The sequence below is a fragment of the Podarcis gaigeae genome (genome assembly GCF_964106915.1).
Source record: "Podarcis gaigeae genome assembly, chromosome: 5".
Lineage (NCBI taxonomy): Eukaryota > Metazoa > Chordata > Lepidosauria > Squamata > Lacertidae > Podarcis > Podarcis gaigeae.
This window is the reverse complement of record NC_139681.1, coordinates 65,321,870-65,327,886: the sequence shown is the minus strand read 5'-3', so window position 1 is coordinate 65,327,886 and position 6,017 is coordinate 65,321,870. Positions and strand designations below refer to the sequence as shown.

Below are 6,017 nucleotides of genomic sequence, written 5' to 3'. Positions count from 1 at the left end.
CGGGTGGGAGTTGATCATGGTGTGGATTTGCCAAGCGTGCCTTCATCTTAGCACGTTTCTCCTTTGTGTCCTGAGTGCGAGTGTCTTCAAAGCCCATGACACCTTTGGTAAAGGCTGTTCTCCAACTCGTCCCATATACTGTACTTCTCTTTCCCCAAGAACCAAACAACCAAACGGAAACGCTACACTGACCAGTTCCTACTAAAAATTGCACCGAATATACTGCAATTCTTACTGAACAATATCCAGCAATGTCCTAAATTTAAAATGGGCAAGAGCGGGTACAAATAAAAAAAATGGCATTTTTTAATTAAAAAATACTGTATTATTATTTTTTAGAAAACAGTTTAAAAGCAACAGAGACACGCTCTGAGGGAAGAAACACCCGCTACTCTGCTCTTCCCAAAGCGCAAGCTGCCTCCAGGACCCCCAAGTCACCGGCAAGCGCATCACCCCTCCTAGCTTTCTCTTCCTCTGCGCAAAGACTTGCTTCTAGACAGGCGGCCCGGGGGCGAAGCAGAGCGCCGCTGCGTCCCGGTGCATGCTGGGAGTTGTGGTCTCAGCGCCGTTCTTTCCACGCCCGCTCGGCGGCCCCTGCCCACCTTTCGCGCCGCCGCCTGCGCCAGGAGCCGCCTGGCCAGCTCCGCCCCTTCCTCTCCCGGGCTGTGGCCACGCGCGGCGGTTCCGCTTGCTTCTCCTCTGGCCGCCCGGTGGGCCCTCCCCGCCATTGTCGGAGGCCGCGCCCTGCCCTGCAGATCTCGAGCCAGCGAGCCAACGGGGCGGCGGCGAAGGCGACGAGCTCGGCTGGTGCCTGAGGCGTGCGAAGCGGCCTGGAGGCTGCGGGAGCTCTTGGCCGGAGGTGGGCAGGAGCGGAGACCCAGGCGCGGGGGGTGGGGGGAGAGGCGAGTGTGTGTGACGGAGCGAGCGAGGGTGGTTAGCTCTTCTCCTGAGGAAGAGCGAGCGAGCTCCGCAGGCCCAGAGGCTGCGCTTCCCGGAGGCTCCCACCACAGCTCTGAGGAGGAAGTGCCCGAGGGGCGGTGGAGAAGCGGCCGCGGGGAGGAAGAAAGGCAAAGGGCTTGGGGTTTTTTACTGCACTTTGCGGCGCGGCGAGCAGGTGGGCGAGGAGGCCGCGGAGGAGCTCCCCATTACCTGGCGGACAAAGGGTGGCCGCTTCTGCACAGGGAACATCTTCGGTAACGTTGAAAAGGCGCAAACCGGTTCGGGGCGACGCCTTCCTAGAGCTTTCGCGGTTTCAAACGGGCTCGGGAGGAGGATGTTTCTTAATCAGCAAGGGAGCTCCACCACTTCTCTCTCCACCCACCCAGAAGCAGGCAGGCAGGCAGGCAAATTCCTCATGGCCTTTGGTGCTTCCTTCACAGGGGATCTTGAGTTCTTGGCCAGGCCGCTTGGGTGTCCCTGCTTCTGCAGTTGAGAGCAGCTCTTCCGTCTCCCACCGCACCCACCTCAAGCGCAGGTGAGGCACAGGGCTGCGGCTGCTGCCTCCAACTACTCACCTGCCCGCTCCTTCCAGCAGGTGTTGGGGTAAAGGTCGCGCAAGAGGGGGTGGGGCGGTTCCTGCTTCTGCCTTCCCAACCCCTGTCTCCTCAAACCCAGTACAGAGAACTGTGACCAGTTTTACTGCCCAGGAAGAGCCTATGAAGAATCAGAGAGCTCAGTAGTACCTCCTGTCTCCTCGCTGATCCTCTCTCTTAACTGTCTGGTTGAGAAAGCCTGGGCTACTGCCCTTGTCTGTTCCCTTTCCTGTCTGCTCTCTCCCCCTCTTGTCGCTCTCAGCAACACAGGCGTGCAAGTGGGCAATTTGCTGTTTGCACATTTGTCCAACCTCTGGCTCGGCTTCTCTGTGATCTTTCTTTGGGTTGTGTAGTAGTAAGGATTGGCCCAGCAAGCTCCATCATTCCTACTACCCCAATCCAGAGTGAATGTGATATAGGACAAGCGAGCAGAACATGTGGTTGCAGCCTCATGGGGCCCAATCCTCCTTGTCGCTCTGCTGAAAGAAATATGGCTAACAGGGAAGTAGAGGCTTCTAGAGAAGAACATCACCTCCCCAAACATCCCTGCTGTGCTAGGAGGGAAAAGAAGACTGCTGGATTTCCACCTCTTGCTTAGTTCCCCTTGTTCTGTGGGTATTCTAGCATGGTAGGGAGTATTAAGTGATGAGTTGTATTCTTTGTCATTGTACTGTTCAGAGGAAGAGTGCAGGTAAATGAGCAAGAAGATGAGGTGGCTGTGCTTTGTATGAACAGCTGACTCAGCCAGTTTCTGTCCCTGCACTGTTCCCTTTGGAGTCACAAAGTGAAGTGTGAAGAAGAAAGAGGATGCCTTAGCAGATTGATATATCAGGTGACCCCTCCATATTTCTCAGTATCATTCTCTCCACACCACACTGCCCATAGAGTGTGTTTGCATTCTGTTACCTCTGCCCGCTTTGTTGCCCTCTTGTTGGCATGATGAGTATTGGACTGAATGCAGGGACAACACAAAGCAATGTTGCTGAGGTTCTTCCCTATTCAAATATCTGCAATATCCCTATTTCTTAAAATAAGATCACTGCTCATAATTTTGCCTTGCATATGCTGAAATTTGTTGTGTTGCTTACAAAGCCTATCATTAGAGAATGGGAGTGTCATATCAGCTTCTACTCTCAGATTATCAAATGGAAAGGGTATTCTTCTCCGGATTTTGAACACCCTAGCAGTGTGTGTTGGGCAGAACTGACTCAGCTGTTACTGCAGACTGAGGTGGCTGCCTCAGGCAACAGAAGCACCCTAGCTGGCATCCCCATGAGTATCCTGCTGCTGATGCAGAAGCAGCACTGGTATATGCAGATTTTGGTGAGAACTTGCCCAAAATTAGTGCCAGTGCCGGCACTACTTCTCTGCCAGCCGTAGAGGTGGCAGGGTGGGTGGAGAAGCGTCAGCAGCAGCAGGTATAGCTTGAACAGGGCAAGGCGGCACTTCATTTGTTACATATCTTTAGATGCCAGGCAAAAAAAAATCATTTTCTCCCAGTCCTTTGGCTAAGTGTTTCTCAAATTTGTGTCTCCAGCTGTTGGACTACAACTCCCATAATTCCTAGCTAGGAGGACCAGTGGTCAGGGATGATGGGAACTGTAGTCCAAATACAGCTGGAGACACAAGTTTGAGAAACACTGGCAATTAAATGATCTGTGGCCTTTTAAACTGGGGGTATTGTTTTTGTTTGTTACTTTGGTGTGTATTTTTGTGTTTTTATATTGCAAACCACTTTGTGATCCTCAGATGAAGAGTGACATAAAAATTTGGCCAGCAACATCAGACAATAAATTAGTTCCTAAAAGGGTATTTGGCCCTCAAAAGTTTCTGAATATATGTGAACCATTTGCTATGGTTTGAAAACATATATCCAGCACCATAAATGTTACTAACAACTTCCTGATTGCCCTGACAAATCATGGCATATTTTTTTCCAAGCCTCATTTTACTACAGTAGAACCTCATGTTATGTACCATCCTCCTTACGAATGCTTCGGGTAACGAGCACCGCTAACCCGGAAGTAGATGCTCCTTGTTGCGAACTTTGCCCTGGGGTGCGAGCGGAAGTTGCATGCTGGTGGTGTGGCAGCAGTGGGAGGCCCTGTTAGCGAAAGTGTGCCTCATGTTAAGAACGGTTTTGGCTTAATAACAGGCCTCTGGAACGGATTCAGTTTGTAACCGGAGGTAGCACGGTACTAGTAAACTTTCTCCATTGAGAAGACAAAGGGATAGCCTAACTTACATTGTCCATGTGCTGGTAACCTCTATGTTGGATTACTGCAATGCATTATATATGCTGCTGCCTTTGGAAGGTATTTGGAAACTGCAGCTGATACTGAATTTAGTGGCCAAATTGTTGACTAGCACATATATGTCTGAACATATAGCACCAATTCTGGCATGACTCACTGACTGCCAGATAATTTCCAGGCTCAATTCAAAGTGGTAGTTTTGACCTGTAAAGCTATATGTGCTCATGATCCCACTACCTCAAGGACCATATTTTCCCACATGAAGGGGCCCAGAACCTGTGGTTATTGTCTGAAGCTCTTCTACATGTGCTTCTTCCACGTGAGCTCTGGATCAGAGGTCAGCAACCTGTGGCCCGTGGGGGACATTTAAATGGCCCACGAGCTGACCCCGAACCGAGCCGCTTGCACAGTGAATCCCTGTGCGCTGCAGCACGCAGCGGGGACTCGCTTCTGTGGTGCTGGAAATCGCATCTGTGCAGACACGATCCGGCCCATGGAGCGATCTCCGCAGGAATGAACCGGCCCCTGCTCTAGATGGTTGCAACAGAAGAGCGACCCTTTTCAGTGGTGGCTCCCTGCTTCTGAAATGCTTTCCCCAAAGAGAAACACCTGGTGACATCATTATCTGTTTTTAGGCGCTGAACAAAGTTTTCCTTTTTAAAAATCTGGGCTTTTGTTCCTTAATTTGAAGTGTCTCAGATATTTGTGGTCTCTTTTAGCGGGGTAGGATCTGTAAGACTTTTCTTTTATTTGTATAGATGTGTTTTTAGGCTTTTATTGGTTGTGTTTGTTATTATCTGTTTATAACTTGGTTTATACCATTTCTGTAAGTTGTCTTGGGTCACTTTTATTAGGAACGTAATTAATAAAAATAATAAAAATTTTCCTGTCAACACTTGCCTACCATTGGCCATTTTACTTTACATTTTATTGTAATGTTTCCTAAGCACAAAAGGGGTTTGCATAAGGTTTGTTGCATTTGAAATATAAAAAAACAAAAAAAATATTTAAAACTCAGTTAAATTCAACAGCCTACTAGTACAGCCTGCATACTTTGGCCATATTCATCCTGGCTGCTGAAAGCCATGGAAATAGATGAGAATTGTGATCCCTCCAGAATTCCCTCAAGAGAGACAGTTCATGACCTCTCTCAGGAAATTATTCAAGAGTTTTGAGGTAACTGTAGAGGAAACCTTGTTTCTAGCTGCTGCTGATCTTGCTTTCTGCAATATGCAGATATGTAGGGCTCCATACAGGGTTAGAGAGTTTCTAAAGTCTAAACCAGGGGTCAGCAACCCGCGGCTCCGGAGCCGCATGTGGCTCTTTTACACCTTTTCTGCGGCTCCGGGGCAGATACTAGCGAGGGGAGGAGGCGCATTGTGTGCCCCGACACTCCCCACTGTGGCGGGCACTGTACTGGCTGTGACGTCGCATGGGGGCAGTGGGGGCGTTAGTCACGCACCGTCCCGACGTCACCTTCCCGCCCGCCCGCTACATTGTAAGGGGCATGTACGCTGGTCACTGTTTTGAAGGGGAGTGAAGAACACACACACACACACACACACACACAAAAGGTAACTTGTTAATTTAACGTTTATTTCTATGAGGAGGAGTAATTCTGAGGGGTCAAACAAAGTAATAATAAAAAAGTGACAAAAAAGTTATTTTTATAATGACGAGTTTTGCGGCTCCCAGTTTTTTTTTCTTCGGAAACGGGTCCAAGTGGCTCTTTTTGTCTGAAAGGTTGCAGACCCCTGGTCTAAACATATATCACCAATTCTTGCATGACTCACTGACTGCAAGATAATTTCCAGGCTCAATTCAAAGTGGTAGTTTTGACCTGTAAAGCCATATGTGCTCATGACGCCACTACCTTGAGGACCATATTTTCCCACATGAACTGGCCCAGAACCTGTGGTTATTGTCTGAAGCTCTTCTCCATGTGCTTCTTCCATGTGAGCTCTAGATCAGGGATTGGCAACCTGTGGCCCATAGATCAAAATTGTGTTTGAAACAAAATAAAAAAAATCCTTCCAGTAGCACCTTAGAGACCAACTAAGTTTGTCATTGGTATGAGCTTTCGTGTGCATGCACACTTCTTCAGATACCATGCACATGAAAGCTCATATCAGTAACAAACTTAGTTGGTCTCTAAGGTGCTACTGGAAGGATTTTTTTTATTTTGTTTCAACTACGGCAGACCAACACGGCTACCTACCTGTAACCAAAA

General features: G+C 48.8%; 1 protein-coding gene across 2 annotated transcripts in view; it reads left to right on the top strand.

Moving 5' to 3' along the window:
- The first annotated feature begins 524 nt into the window (after positions 1–524).
- The window catches only part of PAK2 (p21 (RAC1) activated kinase 2), a 41,672-nt gene continuing 36,179 nt past the window's right edge, over positions 525–6,017 (top strand). Inside the window, exons 1-2 of one of the 2 annotated variants that reach the window (XM_083741889.1) lie at positions 554–859; positions 1,380–1,474. The gene's annotated coding sequence lies outside the window, so the exon portion shown is untranslated. Of the gene's footprint in view, positions 860–1,379; positions 1,475–6,017 lie in introns of both variants that reach the window. The other variant, XM_083741888.1, reaches the window with a different exon arrangement.